Consider the following 22,809-nt stretch of genomic DNA (forward strand, 5'->3'; position numbering starts at 1 on the left):
GATTTTTTCCTACTGCTTTTATTTCATTGTTCTTGAGTGCTTTACTGTTTTTACTGCTACTGATATTAGAAATCTTGAAAGCTTTGCTGTTTAATGCATTTGTTGTTTGTGTTAAACATTCAAGACACTGAGATAAAGGTGAACCTGGAATAAAACAAGACTGGTGGGATCAAACTGTGAAAACAATAGAGCATTCAAAAACAATGATAAAGGCAAAGAGAAAAAAACAAAGACATAGAACACACTTTAAAAAGCCATACTATGTCAAATCAATGGTTCATTCAGTTCAATATCTTCTCTCTGACAGCTGCACCTGGGTAAGTTTTGTGGTAAAGCTTGTCATTCACACTTTTTAATCTTGTCCTCAAAAGGTTAGAAAGACATCTTGAACACACCTAGCTTTCATTAATAATACATTAAGGATCTGGTCATAACCTAGTCTTGGATCTGTCAGTATTTCTATCCAATAAGTTATCTGTATTTTCTTTTGTTAAAATGAGTAACTCTTTTACTTAAGGCAATATGGATTCTAGTCCAGACTCTACCAATAACTGAGCATTTGACCTTGGGCAAGGTGAATAGCCTCTGTATGAGTGTCCCATCTATATAATGAGGTGGCAAAGACAATGTGGTCAAGGAGGTCCCTCGCTGCTCTAAAATGTTATGATTTGGCTACCAAATTTCAAAATGATGGTATCACATATTTATGTTATTTTACGTTCTTCATATCCCCCGTTTTGCAGGCTGTAGTTAAACTTCCTCCACTTTTGCTTTCTCTGGACTTTAAAGAATCAGTTTCTTGTGGTTGAAAGGGACCTGGAAAATCACCTAATAGAGCCACAGGACGCCTGAATCACTGTCATCGCATTCCCCACCAGCACTCATCTTGCTCCTGTTTGGATACTATTATTGATAGAGGATTCTGTGAACTCCCAAGGCGGCCCAAGTCATTTTCAGCTAATTCCAACTGCCAGAAGTTATTCTGATATGAATTCAGATACAAATGTTGAAATGAGTCTATCTCCTTGCAAATTCCTACTTCTTCCCTCTGGAGCAAGACAGCATAAATCCTAAACCGGTTTCCTACATGACCCACATGCTAGATCTAAAACCAGAAGAAGCTATCGCATTCCTCTAAGTCTCCTCTCTTCTCCAGGCTAATCACCTTTAGCCTTTATTTCTGTATCATAGTGTCTAATCCTTTCATTGGCTGTTCTTCTCTGAACAAACTCCAGCTTCACAGGTTCTGTCTTAAGTACATCGCATGCCAGGTGGAAACTAACATTTTAGCCATGGGATAGTTAAGTGCTAAGAATAGAAGAATTACACCTTCCCTTGTTCCAAAGATCTATATGAATATTTCTATTAACACAACTAAGATCACATTAACTTAAGAGATTTATACTTTTTAATATTTTTAATGCATTGCTATTCAGCCATATTTTCCCCACCCTATAATATTAACTGCATACAGATGGCAGCTGAGAAGCTCAAACAGAAAGATGGCCACTGCAGGTATTAGGAGACATGACTCTTTTTAGCTGTGTGACCTTTGGCAAAACAGCTTCAGTTTCCTATGCCCCAGTTTTCTCATTTCTAAAACGGAGAGAACAATTCTCCAAATATCTATGATATTATAAAGGTAAACGAGTAGATACAAATATTATTTTCTTAAGTTAAAAGAACTACAGTAGAACAGGTTAAACATAGAGTTGCCATATGACCCAGCAATTCCACTCCGAGGTTTATACTCAAGAGAAATAAAAACATGTGCCCTCACAAAAACTTGTACACCATGTTCATACCAAAAAGTGGAAACAACTCCAATAGCCATCAGCTGATGAATGGATAAACAAAACGTGGAATAGCCATGCAAGAGAATATTATTCTCTAAGTGAATGAAGCACTGATACACACTACAACATAGAGAAATGAATCTTACAAATATTTTGCTAAGTAAAGAAGCCAGATGCAAAAGCCACATATTGTATGACTCTGTTTACATGAATGTCCAGAATAGGCAAATCCATAGAGACAGAAAGTAGACAAGCATTTGCTAGGCTGAGGGAAGATGAGACTAGAAAAGTGACTGAAAGGGTACAAGTTTTTTGGGAGAAGGTATTAAAAATGTTCTAAAATTCTGCCCGGCCGGGCGTGGCTCAGCGCTTGAGCATCGACCTAGGATCCAGGAGATCAGGGTTCGATTCCCGGTCAGGGCACATGCCCGGATTGCGGGCTGGGCAGCCGATCAATGACTCTCTCATCATTGATGTTTCTATCTCTCTCTCTCTCCTTCCCCTTTCCTCTCTCTAAAATCAATAAAGATATATTTTTTTAAAAAAAAGTTCTAAAATTCAACTCTGTGAATATGCTAAAAGCTGTTGAATTGTACACTTTGAATAGATAAATTGTATGTGTTATACCTCAATAAAGTTGTTTTTTAAAAGAACTATAGAAGTTGTTTTTTAAAAGAACCCTTGCGCACTGTTGTGGGAATGAAGATTGGTGCAGCTATTACTGAAAACAGTATGGAGGTTTCTCAAAATATTAAAAATGGAACTGCCTATGACCCAGTGATTCCACTTCTGGGTGTGTATCTAAAGAAACCTAAAACACCAATTGGAAAGAATACATGCAACCCTATGTTAGCTGCAGCATTATTTACAATAGCCAAGATATGGAAGCAACACAAATGCCCATCAATAGACAAGTGGATAAAAGAGCAGTAGTACATATATATTACATATATATACAATGGAATAGTACACACACACACACACACACACACACACACACACAAACATACACACCGGAATATTACTAGGTCATAAAAAAGAATAAAATGTTACCATTTGTGACAGCATGGATGGACCTAGAGGGCATTATGCTAGGTGAAATAAGCCAGACAGAGAAAGACAAATCCCATATGATTTCACTTATATGTGGAATCTAAAGAGCAAAATAAATGAAAAAACAAAATAGAAAGACTCATAGATACAGAAAACTGACTGATGGTTGCAGAGGAGGAGGGTATCCTTGGAAAGGGGAGAGGGCTGGATGAAAAAAGGTGAAGGGATTAAGTAGAAGTACAAATCGGCAGTTACAAAATAGTCACAATGTGAAGTACAGAACAAGGTATATAGTCAATAATATTGTAATAAATAAGTATGGTGCCAGGTGGGTACTGGAAATATCAGGATCACTTTGTAAAAAAGAACGACTAACTATTACGGTGCAAAGACCTCCAGCATGTCCCTCTGCAATGTGTGTGCATGCACACGACTCACACACATGCTCGCCTCCATCACACACTTCACTTGAACTAAATTTGTAATTTAGGAAACTCCTACCCCAGTCCCTATTTTAAACTTGGCTATTCTAAAGTTCAGGGCACAGGCAGATTATGGTGAGGACAGGAATCTGAAACTCTATGGTATTAGTGAATGTTAGTCACATCAGGGTACAATTTTAGATCCTACTTATGAGCTGCAGGCCATAAGCAAGTTAACTGATCTCTTAGAGCTTCAGGACACTCACCTATAAAATTATCAAGATGAAATAGCCCGGCCGGGCGTGGCTCAGTGGTTGAGCATCGACCTAGGATGCAGGAGATCAGGGTTCGATTTCCGGTCAGGGCACATGCCTGAGTTGTGGGCTCGATCAATGACTCTCTCATCATTGATGTTTCTATCTCTCTCTCCCCCTCTCCTTTCCTCTCTCTGAAATCAATAAAGATTTTTTTTTTTAAAAAAGATGATATAAATAAAATATCTAGTTAGTACTGCTCTCTTTAGATGCCCCATGTTATCAACTTTAATGTGTAGAATAGCCAGATTTTGTCTTTTCATGTGTAACTATATTTCAGCATATATAGTATTTAGCCACTACACTTAGCTCAAGATACATTTTTATCAAAGACAAAATGTGTGGTAGCCTTCTCTGAATTACCAAAAAGATGAATAACTGCAATTTTCTCCTGAAGATGTGTGTGTTTAAATTAAGTTTTATTGTACTCATTTCTAAAAAAAAGTGCTACACTTTAATCACTCTACCTTCCCTGCTTCGAATTTTTTTAAAGATCACTATGAATCCTTACCATGGCTACAAAATTCTTTCCATTGCTAAAGACTGCAAATATGCACTCTGAGAAAATGGGCAGTTGGAGACTATCTAACACAGCCAGCTTGGGGACCTTGCACAAAGAGCACTGTAACTATGGAAACATTTGGCAATGGACTTACAACATAAATCAAAGAACCTGTTTCATTATTCAAGCACCAAGCATTTGAGATCAATTTATAGCAACTGTAAGCTACTAATAATTGTATTCTATTTAATTTGTCAAACATGATTTTCTCTCTCATTAAGATCTTTACTTTAAGAAACCCTTAAGTGTTTTCCTTAAGGGGAAGAAAATGATAAATTAAATCCACTTAAGTGGTGCGGACTACCTGATGGTTGGTTTCGATCCATTTATGAAACAAACACTATGAAATCAATCAGGATTATTTGGCACTTGGCAAATGTTTTGTAATATTATTTACTCCATATATGTATACACACACACACACACACACACACGTATATATATGGCCTATCTCCTCAACTAGGATTATAAATTCCTCAAATGCAGAAAACATAAGATACCTCATCACCACTACCTAGCAGAAGGCCCACAATACAGCCCACTTTCCTGGCTAATTCAGCTCTTCTTTTCTAAACACAAGAGGCCTTGGAAGAAGATAAATCACAGCACATTAATGTGAACAAGATTTTATGATGAGGAAAATGGGAATCAGTGACTGACAGCCCTACAGTGCTAAGTTCCAGAGGGTTATCCTTTGAAGGTGTACAACCTATACCTTATAAACATGGCTTTTCATTAAATACTCATTTTTTTTCCACAAACTTTTTATATGGGGGGCAGGGCAGTTACCCACAGTCAACCACGGTCTGAAAATATAGGGCAGAAGAGAGGAAACCCTAGGCCAATTTTAACTCTTAATTTCCTCTGCCCACAGGAAGGTTTGCTTTTTTCCCCAAACTGACAGGTTTTGTTTTATTTTTATTTAGAATTGAGTGCTACCTGAGCCTCAACTCTTCTCTTTCCCTATTTCCCCTCAGTCGAGAGAGGAAGGGCTAAATACAAAGAGTAGCCACATATGAAAGAATTTTAGGGTAAAGCTCAGGTCTGACACCCTACCTGGGACATCAACAGAGAGCCTCACTGTACAATGACACCGGATAGGAGAGAAGCAGACCCCGACATACAGTAGTCCTCCCTTCTCCGTGGTTTCAGTTACCCACAGTCAACCACGGTCTGAAAATATTAAATGGGAAATTCCAGAAATAAACCACTCGTAAGTTTTAAATCACCAGAGGAGCATGATGAAATCTTGTGCTGTTCTGCCCAGGACGTGAATCATCCACTTGTCCAGTACAATACAGTGCAATAGGACATTTTGAGAAAGACCACATTCGCATAACTTTTATTACAGTATATTGTTACAATTGTTCTATTTTATTATTAGTTATGGTTGTTTATTTCTCACTGTGCCTATAAACTGAACTTTATCATATGTATGTTGTATAGGAAAAACACAGTATCTACAGGGGTCATGCCATCCACAGTTTCAGGCATCTACTGGGGGTCTTGGAATATATCCCCCACAGATAAGGGGGATCACGGTATGTATTTTAAAAAATCACTTCTGATTGATTTAGGTTTAATGTTCCCAACTTTTAATTTAAAAAGGGGAGCCCTGGCGGTGTGGCTCAGTTGGATGGAGCATCATCCCATGCACCAAAGGGATGCGGGTTCAAGTCCACACAGGGCGCATACCCGGGTTGCAGGTTCCTTCCCTAGTCGAGGTGCGTAGAGGAAGGCAACTGATTGATGTTCCCCTCTCTCTCTCCCTCTCCCTTCCTCTCTCTGAAATCAATATATATATATATTTTTTATTTTTTTTAAAGCCAGGGAAATGAAATATTTCATGTTTTTCTCTCATATTTTTTGGTCCTCAATCTCTTTTGGGAATGAAGTCCCTTGACTGAAATGGTCTCTTCCTTCGTATGTCTGTCTGATCCTTCAGATTCTACTTTCACAGTGTCTTACAAGTCAGCCTCCATCCTTTCTCTTCTAGCTGAGGTCTTCATTAATTCTCACCCAAATTACTGTCTTCACCTCCAAACTGGTCCCGCAACTCCCAGGCCTCCCCTGTAACTCATTCTATATGGTACTGCTAGATTAATGTTGCTAATATATACTTCTGATCTTCCACGGAGTCATGAACGTTTGTTAAGCACACATTCTCTATGCCAGATGCTATGTTAGACTTGAAGATTTCAGAGAAAAAGACATTCAGGTTTTTGACCTCACAGAGCTTACATTCTAATGATGTAATTCCTCTGTCCAAAATCTGTCAAGGGCTCCCCTTTGCCAATGGAATTAAGGGTAATTTCCTCACTCTGCCCACCAGAGGATATGAGCTGAGTGACTGTCTAGATTAATCACCAAAGCACCTTTGCCTCCTATCCTACTGAACTGGGTTTTGCACACCTTGAATTTTTTCTGCATCACCCTCCTATTTATTCTGACTTCTATGCCTAGGATCCCCTCCTCCCTGTCTTGACCTCGAAAAATTCAGCCTATGTTTCAAGAATTGTCTCAGTGAAATCTCCTTCATAATGTCTTTTGTTGACCCCATATTCTAATGTTATATCTCCCTCTTCTAGAATTTTTATTTTGCTTTGTATTACAGTCATTGTGTGTTTTGTTCTAGGCCATGTCTTGCTCCCTTTTATTATTTACAATAATTAGCACAGAAACTTGCATAAAGTCGTTAGGAGGTACAGAGCCTAGGGTTCATTTTTAAGGATATATACATTTAAACTCTCTTCCTTCCTCTCTTTCAGGCCAAAAAAACTTGATCTCATCAGGGATAGGGGAAGATAGAGGCATCTAGAAACAAGGAAAACTTACTAGCCCTTGCCCTGAAAAGAGTAATTTAATCTGAAACTTGAACATGAATAGGGGTTAGTCAGGTGAAGAAGGGTAGGGATGACTAAATCTATTAGTGCATACAAAAACACAGAAGAGAAGCAATACCCTGCTGATAAAACACTACAACCATGCTAAGGTCTTAATGGAGCAGGGCTACAATCCAGCCCTACTGGAAAAAATATCCAAAAAATCTTCAACAATATATATTCTAGTACTTGTATTTTGAGGTGAGTGGATCATTTCACAAGGGTCCTCCTTTCTCAAAAACCACATGTCCACATTCCATTCCATGTCTCCAGAAACATATGCCCCTGGCAGCCCTATGTTTACCATGAGCCCAGGGATGCACACAAGCCTGGCCAATCAGAATTCCTTTCCTGAGAGTTTGGAATTGGAACCATGAGAACAGTTAGGGTTGTGTCTACATGATGCTGGAACTGAAACATGTAAACTTGGGTACCACAGGGTAGTCATTTTTCTACCAAGTGAGCAGTGGAACAGAGAAATCTGGTCTGTACATAGATAAGAAGGAAGCAGATGCACAAATAAAAGCAGAGGGAGAGTGAGCATGAGCCCCCCTTAAGTCTCTGCTGGCTTCCTATCTGTTCCCTAGTTCCAGTCTCTCTCTGAGGCCCAGCTGTTCTCTTGTTCTTGGGCCTGCCAACCCCTACATCCTTATAATAAACCCCTCTTTCTGCTAAGGCTAGCTCGAGTTTCTTTGAGACACCTATATCCAGCTAGTCCTAAGACATAAACATTGCATGAACCATAAAACTCCACTTACCAGGGTGTTGGAAATCCTCCAGTGTTTACCAAGCTCCTACCACTTGCAAATTTTCTTCCATCAGTGTACAGAAATCCAAGAGTTGTATTTTCCATTTTATTTAACATTTTCTTTTGAATATGGCACACATTATTTTTGGCTACATAAATTTCTAAGTTTTATGTCTATAATGTAAATCCAGAACCCATGATTCCTGTTTCATTTTATAGCTAATATTCACTCTGAGTTGCTGATATATTTACATCAATGTTCTGAAAGACATTTTGGAAGATAAAGGGGCAAGGAGTTCAGAAAAGTCATCTTTCCTCTCTTTAATCAGACCAAGTTCATCTAACAAATTTCTCAAATTTCTTTTTTTTTTTTTTTACATCAAAGCATTTTTCTTTTTAAAATTTATTTTAATTATCCCCTCTATGCCCTCTTCTACCTCCACCTCCACCACCCCACCCCACCCACCCCACCCCAGGGCTGATAAAAAGTTCTAGGAAAATTCACTGAGGGACACATTGAAATGGCCTCTTTAGAAAACATCATTGGAATTATTATATCCATATATTTAACATTACCATGATTTGATGATACACTGTGCGTCATTCACAGGACCCCTAGGGAGTAGTCCCATCTGACAAAATATACAGCCCAGCAGCAGAGTGTCTCCCCAAATTACGCAATCATAAGACCCACCCAAAACACTTGTAAACACACATATTCCAGGAGCCCACCTCAGACCTACTGAATCAGAACCTCTAGGAAACAGGCCTAGGACTCCGCATGTACAACAAGCATCCCCAGAGGACTGAGAAAATCCCCAAACTGTTTAGCATGACTTTAAGAATGACCCCTAAGCTTCACACTCAAGAGAAGCCCCTGTCAGATGTTGCTAAACCAGGCTTTGATTTACTGTACCTCATCTCCTCTCTGGCTCAGATTTTCTAAACTTCATTAAATTCTCTGGCTCCTCTCCAAATGGCCCTCCGCAGCAGGCTCTGGAGCTTCCCCAGAGTTCAGCTACCTTGTCACTCCTGGCATGGTCAACTGGAAACCCAGTAATAAAGGAACTGCCCCTGTATCTTCTCCCCCTTCCTTCTCTAGGCCCCTCCAACTGTATGCTGCACTCAAAGGCGGCTGTGATCAGGGATGGCCTGGCCTTGATAGGCCACCTCCATCCAAAATAGACTCCAGGAGGACTGACCCACACGCCATGCATAAATGTGAGACTAAACTATGTCCATCATTCCAACTCAAGTTGATCTATTTGATCACATACACAGCACTTTTCCTCTATGTACACTTTAAAAATATCGAAGCAAATTCCCCAGTGTATTACCAAAGGATCAATCTAGTAGTTTCTTTGAAATAAATGTTTTAGAAGGGAATTTTCAAGAGGGTACTCCTTGGCCAATCCATTTCATAAACCACAAATGTGTTCTTAAGGTCAATGTGCAAACAGTCACCACTGCGTATTCCAGCTGCCACACTGGTCGGCTACGCACTGGGAAATGCCACAAGCAAGGCAAGAGGTGGTAAGACAGGAATGACAGTGAATGACGGCAGCCTGACGCTTCTGATGCTTCAGACAACAAAGTGTGGGGTCTGCTTTAAAAAGTTCGAAAGGCATGGTAGTAAATCAACAGCCAAAAGGTAGAAAATGGATGTCAAGAGGGTTTATTCATAAATATACTGATAATAGTTATATCATGTAATGACACAAAATTATAATGTTTTCATTTTTGTTTATGGGACACAGAATTTTCTGTCTCCACAAAAGCTAGCGAGACAAGAAGTCCAATAAAACTACTTTGCTTTCTGAAATAAACAAACTGATATTTCTGGTGGTAAAACCCACTTTGCCAGGGTTGATGGGTGAGAATACAGTAAACTTAAGGGGGAAAAGGAATCTTCACCTGGTAGGAACTGCAGGGTTAGTGAAAAATTACCACTATGCTCTCAGGAGGAGACTGGGCAAGCAGTCTGGGCCATAAGACTTACTCTGGGTCAGATGTGAACCCCTAGAATGGCATGGCTATGAAAGTGTCCAGGTCAGGCAGACGAGAAGTACACCCACCAGCCTGACACCCAGGCTAAACTTGGAAGAAGTAGAAGGTGCTGCCAAAGTAGACTACAGGAGTCTCTCCAAAGAAAGCAAGGTAGCCTGGGGGAGCCTCTGCATTCAACATTCTACAGGGAGATAACATACAAGGGTGTATGCAAACAAATACACACCCTCGGGAACTGTTTATATCCTGGAGATTCAGACTAGTAACTTTTCTAATGTGTGCAAATTCCTTCTGTGGGCAGAAAGGCTGCTACTGTGTGCCCAGATGGGTACACGGACAAATGCTGTTTACTCAACTTCAGAGAAACCATGCCAAAATATTCCTCCCAAACAACGGATTTCAACTCATTCTTGCTTTTCTCCAAGAACAGCCTGACAGACTGTTTCATATAGGCATTTGGCTTTTCAAATATTTGCATGCAATCAAGGCAAACTCAGTGAGTCCTTCTGCTCCAGGAGCAGGGAAACAGCATTTGAATGACAAGTGTACTGCATCCTGATGTGAAATGACTTCTGCTGAAAGTACGGGAGAAAGGACCTGCAGCACCATAGACCTGGCCTGACGCTGCATTACGTGCAACAGCAGGAGCCAGGTGCCTAAAGCAGCCAGAAAACAACCAACCAAACAAAGAGTCCAAGCTTCAGTGCCTCTATGGCTCTCTCTGGTCACTTGACCCTTCACTGAACAGAAAGCATATTCTCTACAAAAGAAGACACGAGCAGGAAAGCAATCTAGGTGGTAGCTTCTGCCAGAGCCTTGGGTCTCCCTTTATCCACAGCGTTGGACAACTATGAACCCCAACTGCAAATGTACCATTTCTTCACCAATAATCATTTGACACTTCTGATGCCTCCTAAAGAGACACTGTCACAACTGTGACTTAAAAGAGACTCTACTCCACACATTACTACATTTTTTATATTCATTTAATTCCTTTAACCGTTAAGTATTAGAATGATCATAAGAAGTTGGAAAATAGTGTGCTCACACTAAAATAAATAGCCTTAACTCCCTGTGCCAGTGCTTCTCAAACTTTAACATGCATACAAATGACCTGGGGACCTTGTTAAAATACAGATTCTGATTCAGTAGGTCTGGATGGGGCCTGAGATTAGGGAGGACAACAGGTTCCCAGGTGCTGCAGGTGCTGCTGATCCATGAACCACATCTTGAGAACCAAACGGAGGCCTTCTACCATGACTTCCCTCGGGAGGCCGAAGTAATTTCTCTGACACATCCCATCACATAATTATGGAAAAACACACACAAACACTGTTAAAGAAAGCACACCAGGAAATTGCAGTTCCTGGTTCTAGAGAATGGGGGGGGGGGGGAAATTTATGATTCTTGGCCCCTATTTTGATTCATACCATCATTCTATTCTCCTTTCCTTAAAACTGAGGTGATATCCTGACTCCCTAAAGAGAGATGGAGGTTGTTTGTTGCTAGCTTACCAGTATCCAAGATACAAAAGCATCAGTTTTTGTTGTCTCCTTGCAATAACCATAGAGAGGCCAGCCCTGGGGTGGTTTCAGACTTGCTATGGAGTCAGCCATTAAGACTACCCCTGGCATTGGAAACATATCTGAACAACCCTAAATTCTCTATAAAGAATCTCTGAGAGTCCCACAACATCTAAAAAGATAACCTTATGTGAGCTCAGCCAAACTATTCTGATTAAGCAATTTTTGCTGGCTTTGACTCTTGGTGATTTAATTTAGAGTATTTAACACTCTGAAAAACCCACTAAGCTCCAAGTCTAGCCACAGTAGGCACACAACATTAGAGCATATCCAAAAGTCTTTCATTTTAAAAGATGAAAAACAGAGGGGGAAGAGTTTAAATTAACTCACTAGAACTGAAATCCAGTCACCCGGACTGTATCTGATGCCTTCTTAATCACAATTTTGTATCCCAAACATCCACATTGTCACCTAGCAGCAAAGGGAACCCAAAGTACTACAAATAATTTGGGTGCATCTTAGATGCATTAAAGTCACCAATAATGAAGCACATATTCTATGAATACAATATACTTCCTCCTAGGACATTTTAAAATGCAAGCTGTTGATGAGCTGGTTGTCTGAATTAAGAACCACTCCTATATTATTAGTCTTAGTGACCCCAAACCAAATCCAAGGTCTTTTATAACAAAAGCAACAACCCTGTCAATGAGATACCATGTGAGGAGGTGATATTCGCCAAGGCAGGTGTGAGCCACATGCACCTTGTCTTCTGAGCCTGATTCCACATCCTGAAAAAGTTGCTTTATAAAAAGAATCCTACTTATTCTGGATTTTTTTTCTACTTGTTAGGCTAAAGAGCCTAGACAAGAGAACTAGATTCTGCAGCTATAAATAAATTAGTCCTTCGGGCCTTGCAATGCCAAGCTGAAGAAGCCAGCTTTGTGACTGGGCAGCTATTCATGTAATTCTGTGGGGCTTTCCTCTAGGATGAAGGGCAGAGAGAAGGCTTATGGAGAGCAGGCAATGGATGAAATCAAACCAAATCAAGTCAAAATATTAGAGGCTATCCACGTTCCTCCCCCAAATGTAGGCACAGTAGAGTACCTTAAACAATGTGAAACAACACGAACACCATAGCCTCATTAACTAACCTACTTGCTATATATTTCTTGTTGCTAATTCTCTTGGGTGCCTCTGGATTCCAGGCCTCTTACAGATGATTCTGAAACTCCTGTGAAGGTGGAAATAGGCTGACGGCAAAAACTGATGATCTTCCTGATAAAGAATGGCAATGAATGTATTTATTCCCAGGGTAAGGATGAACAAATATAAGGTGGTGAGAACTGTTATTATTTCAGAAATAGATATATTCCAGGTCCTGGACAACTTATACTACATGTTGCAAATTATTAGTAGTTCTTCCTTTTTCTCTAGGGATGTAGCCTATAAATAAAGGAAAGGGCATTGTTTCCTCCAAATATGATGGCCAGACCGACTGCATCAGGATCATTTGGATGCTTTTTTAACAATGCAGATTCCTGGGGTCCCCTTAAAGAGATTCTGAATCACAGGTTTGGCTGGGGTCCAGAAATCTATTTTAAACCATTACCCTTAGTGATTCTGAGCTCTTTAAATCTAGAGAACTCTAGCTTAAGGTATTGTAGAGCTAAAAAGCTTTGTACTACTAACTTCTTGAAAAGGCTTGTTAATTGATTTTTATGGTGACTGCCACATCACACTTAATGGCAAAAGCAGGTCACTTGGGACCATTATCCATTCTTTAAATTACTTTTAAACACTTGGACACATCCACTACCCCAGGTCTAATTATTAACCAGGTACAGTTGGTCATGTTGAGCCTTGAGAGAATACTCCTATTAAGGGATGAGAGAAATACGTAGTTCATTGTAAGAGATAAAGATGGATTAGCTGAAAGGTAAGTAGTAAGCCTGGATGCTTCAATATGAGAAAATGTAGTTGAATTCAATAAGCATCAGTTGAGTTCCAGTCAAAGGGAGGGAGAGTTCTGAGAAGGAGGGAGTGGTCAGGAGTGTCATCACTAAGGTCAAGGAGAATGAGGACTGAAGGGTTAGGCGTGAAGTAGGCCCTCATCTATAAGAATGTTATTGCTGGTAAGCAGATCTGGCATATCAATGGAAATGAAAGCTAAATTAAAAGGGCCATGGAGAAATCAGGGTAAGGAAATGACAATCTCATAAACAGACTACTCTTGGTTAGGAAAAGGAAAGGAAGGAGTTGAACTAGCTTGAGTGAAATGTACTTCTTGTAGAAGATGTTTGAAGATGAGAGCCTTTTCAGGAATTCCCCAAGCAGTCTTTCATTCTATTCTGCAGAACCAAAAAGTAAGAGTTCAAAGGTATTCTGTAAAAGTTCAAAAGGCTTCCCAGTCCACAGCTTGCCCACCCCACGACCCAAATGGATGATCAGAGCGGGACCTAGGTCTCACTGACTCACTTCAGAATCACTTAGACAAACAATGGGACAGAGAAACTGACTGCGCTCCCAGCTGTCCACAGAGTGAACAAATCAAAAAAGCTCACCAGTCCCAACCTTTTGGTCCAAGGGTTGGAATGAAGAAGGGGAATGGATAAAAGGAGATGACAATTTTGAAACAAAAGTTTGGCCTACACTCAGACCCTGGGAATCTGGGAGAGGGATAGAAGGAAACTCCAGCAGTTATAGTTGGGAGGTTTTCCTTCTGTTGTCCAAAGAAAGACATGCTAGGACAGGAAACACAATGGGCAAGCAGAAGAAAATCTCTTTGTGGCTGATACATTAGATGCATTGTCCTCATGGCATTTACCCAAATGTAAGTGTAGCCTTGGGAACACAGCCAGCTCGAGTGTGCAGTTGACTCATCAGCTGCAACAGTGCTAGTTCTGAGGCCTTATCAGGTCAATGCAGCATGAGCTCTGTCAAAGTCCAACGATTCTCCAGAAAGAGAGAAAATAAGAATTAAATATTAATAAAATGACCTCAAGATATAGGGTATTTTTACCTCCCAAGGAACAAAATCCTCCTATTCAAATTGTGAAGCTGTTTTATGGAATAGTTTTGATTAGATGTTCTGTACAATAGTCTTTGGCCTTTTCCCTCCCCTCAAAACACGCATTTTCAAATTTTTCAGTATTCAAGTTACCGCTCTCACTGCTGAGATGTAGATAGATGGATAGATAGATCAAGCAGCTTTATTTAGATATAATTCACAAACTATATAATACACTCATTTAAAGTATACAATTCAGTGGGTTTTAGTATATACACTGGGTTTTCCAACCTTTGCCACCAAAAAATTCTAGAACATTTTCATCATCCCAAGCAGCAGCTCCACACCTATTAGCAGCCACTCCCTATTTCCTACCTCCCATCTCCCTCGGCCCTAGACAACCATTAATCTACTTTCTATCTCCATGAATTTGCCCGTAGTGACATTTTATACACATGGAATCATACAACATGTAGTGTCTTATGACGAAAGTTAGCTCTTATTTAGCACGTTTTCGAGGCTCATCCATGTTGCAAGGTATATTTCTTTTTATTGCTAAATAATATTGCATTGTATGAATATACCACATTTTATTTACCCATTTCTCAGTTGATGGGCATGTGAGTTGTTTCTGCTTTTTGCTTATTATGAATAGCGCTGCTGAAGCTTTCATATTGGTACCATATATAGTAGTCAAGAGCCTATAACTCAAATTATTTCAAAGTTCTGAAAAGCAAAATTTATTCAAAACAAATGTGCCAGTTGTAAGAAACTGTCAGAGTTAGATTTAAATGGCTACACAAAAAAAAGATGCAGATTTGGTAAAGTGTTTTGTCATTTATTATTGAGTGAGGATTCATCTTTCCACTGTGTATTTTGTTGCCTGTCACTGTTTCTTTCCTGTCAATCCTGCTTAGCTCTAGCAGGTCTCAATTTAGCCTTTGAAAAAATGGAAATACTTTTTGTATTCATTAGCATTAACAAGAAAACACATCATCATTACTGCCCATTATAACTAAGTGGATGGTGAATATTTACCACACACTTTCTACCTATTAAGCTTAATACTCTGTTTTAAAAGCAATGATTAAATTCTATTTTACATAAAAATAAAGTTAAATGTTTTTCCATGAAAGACCATAAAACTTGTAAAAATTTCTCAATTAGGAGTAATACAACGTATTTTTAATAAATTGTTAACATAACTATTTTTAATAAATTACGCTGTAAGAAATCTTCTTTTTCCACTTATTTTTTCAAGGTATTACAAAGCCTAGAAGAAACCAATATTTATAAGCAGATTTTAAAAGACTTGATTTTAAAGCAAAAACATAAATCAATATATGGACAATATAAAGCAGAGAATACAGTGAATGTCAGTAGTAGAAAAGCAGACAGGAAAAAAGTTATATCATGACATGGGACAAGCTTATTTTATACACATTCACTGCAGAAATCACTGAATTTCCACATATAACCACATAGAGGGCTGTGACCAATTTACACATATGCCTCATAACCTGCCTTTGAAGCTCCAAGGGTTTACTTTCCCGGGAGTCTATTTGCTAACTGTCATATCAACAAATGTTAATAGAAGGACTTTACTTTTAGACTGTAAATCAGAGGCTTACTTTTATTATCTGAGTTATATCTATAAAAGCTTTACGCATCTCAACATAGGATCTTACTTTACTGAGATACAATTCATACACCTAGAAATCTCACCCCTTCACAATGCAGAATTTGGTTTTTAGCACATTCAGAGAGCTAGTTTTCATTTTTGAGGACAGTACTGTAACTACCTGGTCACCTCTCGACCTTCACCCTCTCTCCTTTTCCTTTGTACTGAGAGGTGCCACAGGCATGACAGGAACGGGTGCCGAGTCTGGGGCAAGGCTGCCTTGGACTTAGTATCATTTCACATCTAGACATCTATGCTTCCTTAAGGTCTTTGACCTTTCATCTTCCTAGAAGTAAAATAAGGATGTATGTAAACTAATGATATATGTGAAATGTTTAGAAGTAAATATGACACTCAATAATTAACTAATATTATTTTAATAAACCAAATTCTTCATGACTAGAAAGAAACAATAAAACCAAATATGTGCTTTAAAAAAAGAAAGGAAAAAAAAGATGAAGTTTCCTTTCCTTCTAAGGATGGAGTCCAAACTCCTAAGAGGCCCAAGATGCCTCAGCTGTGTTCCCTGGCATCTCTCTGGTCTCTTCTCCACTCCTCCCCGGGCTCACCCTGCACACGACAACACAGACCTGCTTGTATTTGCTTGCACACATTGCACTCTCCTTTGTTTGAGTTCCTTTGCTCCTGCTCCTTCCTCAAGAATGCCTCCTACCACAGTCCTCCACCTAGCCGACTCCTTATGATCTTTAAAACCAGTGGTTCAGGGGTCACCTCCTCTAGAAAGGCCTCACAGATACAGCTCCAGCTCTCACTGATCCCTCCTACCACCAGCACTACAATCACCGTTAGTTAGCTATTCCTCCCTCTGGATTCCTATGATACGTAATATTCCTGCACTTACTGCCTCCAGCTCTGCTCTTCTCCACTGAATTGTGAGATTTTTTTAAAAGTTTTGTGTTACTGAGGTACAAATGACACACAATTTTAAGATATTTGATGAAAGGATTGCCCCCATCTAGTTAATTAACACATCCGTCACTTCACATATTTGGTGGAAACATGTAAGTTCTACTCTCTTAGCAAATTTCAATTATACAGTAGTGTTATGAGCTATTGTCACTATGTTTTACACTAGATCCTCAGACCTTATTCATCTTGCAGCTGAAAGGTTGTAGCCTACTACCAATATCTCCCTATTTAAACTGTGAGATTTCTTTTTTTAATTTTTTATTTATTTCTTTATTTAAAAAAAATTTTTTTTTAAACATATTTTTATTGACTTCAAAGAGAGGAAAGGAGGGGGAAAGAGGCAGAAACATCAATGATGAGAGAGTCATTGATCGGCTGCAGCCCACAACCCGGGCATGTACCCTGACTGGGAATCGAACCCCGATCTCCTGGATCCTAGGTCGCGCTCAACCTCTGAGCCACGCCTGGCAGGGCCTCTTTCTTTTTTTAAAATATGTTTTCAGAGAGAGGAAGGGAGAGGGAGAGAGAGAGAAACATCAATGATGAGAGAGAGTCACTGACTGGCTGCCTCCTGCACGCCCCCAACTGGAGATCTAGCCCACAGCCCAGGCATGTGCCCTGACCGGGAATCGAACTGTGATCTCCTAGATCATAGGTCGATGCTCAACCGCTGAACCACGTTGGCTGGGCAACTGTAAAATCTTTTGAAGGAAGGCCTGTCACTTAGTCCAAAGGAATAGAACTCTGCCTGAAAATACAAAGGTGCTTAATCAATGTTTGCTGATAGGAGAGGATATATCAGCTATTCTCAAGATCCCTTTGCACCACTAAAAATAACTGAGGATTTAGAGAGCTTTTATATCTATTATATGGTATTATGTCTATTAATACCTATCTTATTAGATGTTACAACTGAGAACTTTGTGAAATATGTAGTAATTCAAGAAAATAAGAAAGGTAAATAATGTCTAGTATTATTATGAAAATTGCTGTGATCCTAAGGACTTTCTGAAAGGGTATCATATCAGGGACCCCCCCTAAAGGCCCCAGGCCACAAAAGAATGGTATTGTGGGGTTTTTGTTTATTTAAATGATAAAATGTATTTTCATTCATATGAAAGTTAAAGTATTGGGGAAGGGTGATGGGCAAATGAAAAGATATAAGACGGGAGGGGCGATACAACCTTAGCCGTAGCTAGAGAAAATTGCTGGGGACAGGGAGACAAAGAAAAAAAAGAGCGGTAATAAAGTACAAAATAGCACCAGTCTTAGGAAAAATAATAAAGAAGCTAAAAGCAATTCTACACAAACAAAACCAAAACAAGAATGACACTGGAGACCAAAAGTTTGATCAAAATCTTAAACAGAAATTGATCTTTTAGGTATGAAATGCCACCATTTGGACAATCCTGTCCCATCCCATTCCTGTCTTTTGGTCATGCTCAATCCTCATGTGCTCTTTTTTATGTGTCTCTTTCCCCTCCTGCTTTGGAACTCTATTCTCTCTTGCCTTGTAGTCACTGGTTGAAAAAACCAGCTCAAATGTTATGTGATTTGAGAGAGGAAAAAGAGACAGTTCTGATAAAGCTACATAATCGGAATCCAACTGATAAATTTTTTAACATTCTATTAGATTATAAAAAATGATAATGAGATTTTAAAAATAGGAATGCTGGAGTTATTTTTACATGCTGAAAATACATTAAACATTAGTGTCCTTAAAATATGCTGCATGAAGGCCAGGATTGAAGCAATATGGACTTGGTCACAGGGCTAGGTTCCTAGATGATACAAATTACTTCTTTAATGTTGTCAAATCATCCTTTCTACAGCAAAAAAGCCATGGAAATATGACAATTAATTCTCAACTTACATTTGCCTTTGGTCTTTTCAAACAAACATTTCAGGGATATACAGTTGATTTGAATTTTGTTAAATGGTCACATATGCTGAGGTAGAAAACTATAGTTCTTCTAAACAAAAAAGTCTAGTTCAGACATAGGCAAATTATAGGCCCAGGTCAAATCCAGCCTGCAGACTTTTAGTATAGCCCTCAGGCTGAGAATAGGCTTTTACATTTTTAAAAGTATGTGAAAGCAAAACCATCAAGCAAACACACACAAAAAACAAAGAATAATATGCTAAAAAACATTTTTTTTAAGCTGTATGGGTCCTGCAAAAATGTTTACTATCTGGCCTTTACAAAAAGTTTGCCAATGCCAGATATAATGCATTCATCACAATGTCTGGCCCATAATACATAAAAATTTCATTCTTAATTGTGTGAGGAACCTCCACACTGTTTTTCCATAGAGGTTGCACTAGTCTGCATGCCTACCAGTAGTTGCCGTGCAGCTTTTTCAGTTTGATATGGTCCCGCTTATCTATTTTTGTTTTTGCTGCCTGTGATTTCATGGCCATGAAATCATTGCCAACAGCAGTATCATGAAACTTTTCCCCTATGTTTTCTTCTAGGAGTTTTACAGTTTCAGGTCTTCCATTTAAGTCTTTGATGCATTTTGAGTTGTTTTTGTTTATGGTTTAAGGTAAGGGTGTTGAATGTTGTCAAACTCTTTTCCTGCATCTATTGAGATAACCAGGTGATTTTTATCCTGTATTCCACTAATGTGGTGTATCACATTAATCGATTTTTGTATGTTGAACCATTCTTGCATCTCAGGGATAAATCACACTTGGTCATGCTGTATGAACACTTTAATGTAAAGCTCTCACTCGACATCTTCAATAGGTTCTTAGAACTGCATTGAAACAACATATAACAAAACCAATTTTACCACAGGCTAATTGATATAAACAAGAGTTAAGTTCCCACAGCATCTCATAGAAGTTATAACGAAACAACACTGAATGAAACGTTATTGGAGGACCTGCTACACCGCTGGATTCAGTTTGCTGGTATTTTGTTGAGGATTTCTGCATCTATATTCGTCAAGGATATTGATCTGTAATTTTCTTTTTTGTGGTGTATGTGTCTGGCTTTGGTATTAGGGTAATGCTGGCCTCATAAGTTGAGTTTGGAAGTGTTCTGTCCTCCAATATTTTTGAAAGAGTTTGAGAAGGATTGGCATTAACTCTTCTTTCAATATTTGGTAGAATTCACCAGTGAAGCCCTCTGGTCCTGGGCTTTTCTGTGCTGGGAGTTTTGATTACTGATTCAGTCTCCATACTAGTTACAGATTTGTTCAGACTTTCTATTTCTTGATGGATTTAATCCTGGTAAGCTGTATGTTTCGAGGAACTCATCCAATTATTCTAGGTTATCCGGTATTGGCATATAACTATTCACAATAATCTCTTATGATCCTTTTTATTTCTGTGACATCCGTTGTAATGTCTCCTCTTTCATTTCTCTTTTTTTCTTAGTCTAACTAAGGGCATCTCAAGTTTCTTTTTAAAAAACCAACTCTTAGTTTTGCTGATTTTTTCTATTGTGTTTCTTTTTGTATTTCACTTACTTCTGCTCTAATGTAATTTTCTTCCTTCTTCTAACTTTGAGCTTTGTTTTTTCTTCTTTTTCTAGGTCCTTAAGATATAAAGTTATACAGTTTAAGATATTTCTTTTTTTTTTTTAATGTAAGCACTTACCAAAATAAACTTCCCTGTTAGTACTGTTTTGCTGCATCCTGTAAGTTTTGGTATGTTGTGTTTTGTTCTCATTTGTCTTAAGATTTTTTTAAGTTCATTTTTTATTTCCTCCTTTCCCAATGATTGTTCAAGAGTGTGTTATTTAGCACATACTGTGAATTTTCCAGTTTTCCTTCTGCTACTGATTTCTAGTTTTATTCCATTGTGATCAGAATAAATACTTGGTATGATTTCAACCTTCTTAAATTTTTAAAGATTTCATTTGTAACCTAACATGATGTATCCTTGAGAAAGTTCTGTTTGTGCTTGAAAAGAATGGGTATCGTGCCGCTGTTGGAAGGAATGTTCTGTGTATGTCAGTCAGTTCCATTTGGTCTTCAAGTGTGGCTCAAGTCCAACATTTCCTTGTTGACTTTCTGTCTGGATGTTCTGTTCATTAAAGAAAGAGAAGTCTTGATGTCTCCTCCTGTTATTGTACTGCTGACTCTTTCTCCCTTCAGTTATGTCAATATTTACTTTCTACATTTCGGTGTTCTGATGTTAGATGCATATATAATTGTTATATTTTCCTAGTAGACTGACACTTTATCATTTTATAACATACTTCTCTGTTTCCTGTAACAGTTTTTCACTGAAAGTCTATTCTGGATTGACACTTAAGGTCTATCCTTTCAGCACTTTCAAGATGTCATTCATTGTCTTTGGGCCGGCAAGGTTTCTTTTTTTTTTTTTTTTTTAATGTATCTTTATTGATTTCAGAGAAGAATGGAGAGGGGAGAGAGAGCGAGATAGAACCATCAATGCTGAGAGAGTCATCACTGATCGGCTGCCTCATGCACACCCCAGACTGGGGATCGAGCCCGCAACCCAGGCATGTGCCCTGACCGGGAATCGAACCGCAATCTCCTGGATCCTAGGTCAATGCTCAAACCCTGAGCCATGCCCAGCCAGGCAAGCTGGCAAGGTTTCTGATGAGAAGTCTACTCTGATTAGTTCCTCTGTATGGGATGTGCCTTTTTTGGGGGTGGGGGTGGGGGCTGGCTTCAGGATATTCACTTTTAGTTTTCAGAAATTTTAATATATCTAGATAGGAATGTGTGCATTGTGTTTGACATTTATCCTACATAGAATTCTCTGAGCTTTCTGGATTTGTGGTTTGAAGTCCCTCATTTCATTATTTTTGGAAAACTCTCAGCCACATGTCTCCTTTCTTCTGCCCATTCTCTCTGATTTTGGTTCTGGGATTCTAATTATATGTACGTTAGTATGTAACACCATTTGATGCTGTCCCTGAGCTGTTGAACGCTATATTCTGTTTTGGGGTGCTTTTCCCCCACTCTTTTTTCTCTTTGTGTTTTAGTTTAGGTAATTTCTATCGATTATCTTCAAGTTCACTAATTATTTCCTCAGCTATGGCAAGCCTATTGATGAGCCCATGAAAGGCATTCTTCATCACTATTACTGTTTTAAATGGTTACCATTGTTATTTTTTATACTTTCCATTTCTTTGCTGAAACTCCCTATCAGTTCATGCATGTTGTCCATCTTTTCCACTAGATCCTCTAACATACTAGTTATAGTTATTTTAAATTCCCTGTCTGATGTTTCTAACATCTGGGTCATCTCTAAGTCTTGTTCTATTTATTCCTTTGTATCTTGATAAAGGGCTGGTTTTTGTTGCTTTTTGTGTGACTCATATTTTAATTGACTATGTTGTGTAAGAGACCGCTAACCGTCTGGGCCCCAGATGGTTTACCCTTTACCCCCATGGGTAGATGGTATTTTATTCTCCCCCCCCCAAGCCACATGCATTTCCACCTGTACCCTAGGATGCAACAAAATTTGCTGTCCTTTTCCAAAGGGATGAAGACTTTTTTCCTTAGAGACGGCTATAGGTAGAGCTTTGTGTCTTTCCCACAGGAGCAGCTGCTCTCCTCTCTACTCCTGCAGAACTGAAGGAGGATTTGGTCTCCCACTCTGTCCCCAATCTTTCCAAAGAATACCCAACAAAGAACCTTGGATATAAAACTGTAACTAGGTACAGACACCATTTGTGTCTGCAGCTCCTAGGTGTTCTATATTATCATTCTATCTCACACTTCACTGTTAATAATCTGTTAAAATTTAAAGCCAAGCCTGGCTGGCATGGCTCAGTGGTTGAGCATCAACCTATGATCCAGGAGGTTGCAGGGCACATGCCTGGGTTTGGGGCTCAATCTCCAGCAGGCGGTGTGCATGAGGGAGCCGATCAATGACTCTCTCTCATCATTGATGT

General features: G+C 39.0%; 1 protein-coding gene across 4 annotated transcripts in view; it reads right to left on the minus strand.

The window, feature by feature from the left end:
- The window catches only part of FRMD5 (FERM domain containing 5), a 249,552-nt gene that overhangs the window by 162,580 nt on the left and 64,163 nt on the right, over positions 1-22,809 (minus strand). The gene's annotated exons all lie outside the window — the stretch shown is intronic.

This window comes from Miniopterus schreibersii (assembly GCF_964146895.1).
Source record: "Miniopterus schreibersii genome assembly, chromosome: 1".
NCBI classification, from domain to species: Eukaryota; Metazoa; Chordata; class Mammalia; order Chiroptera; family Miniopteridae; genus Miniopterus; species Miniopterus schreibersii.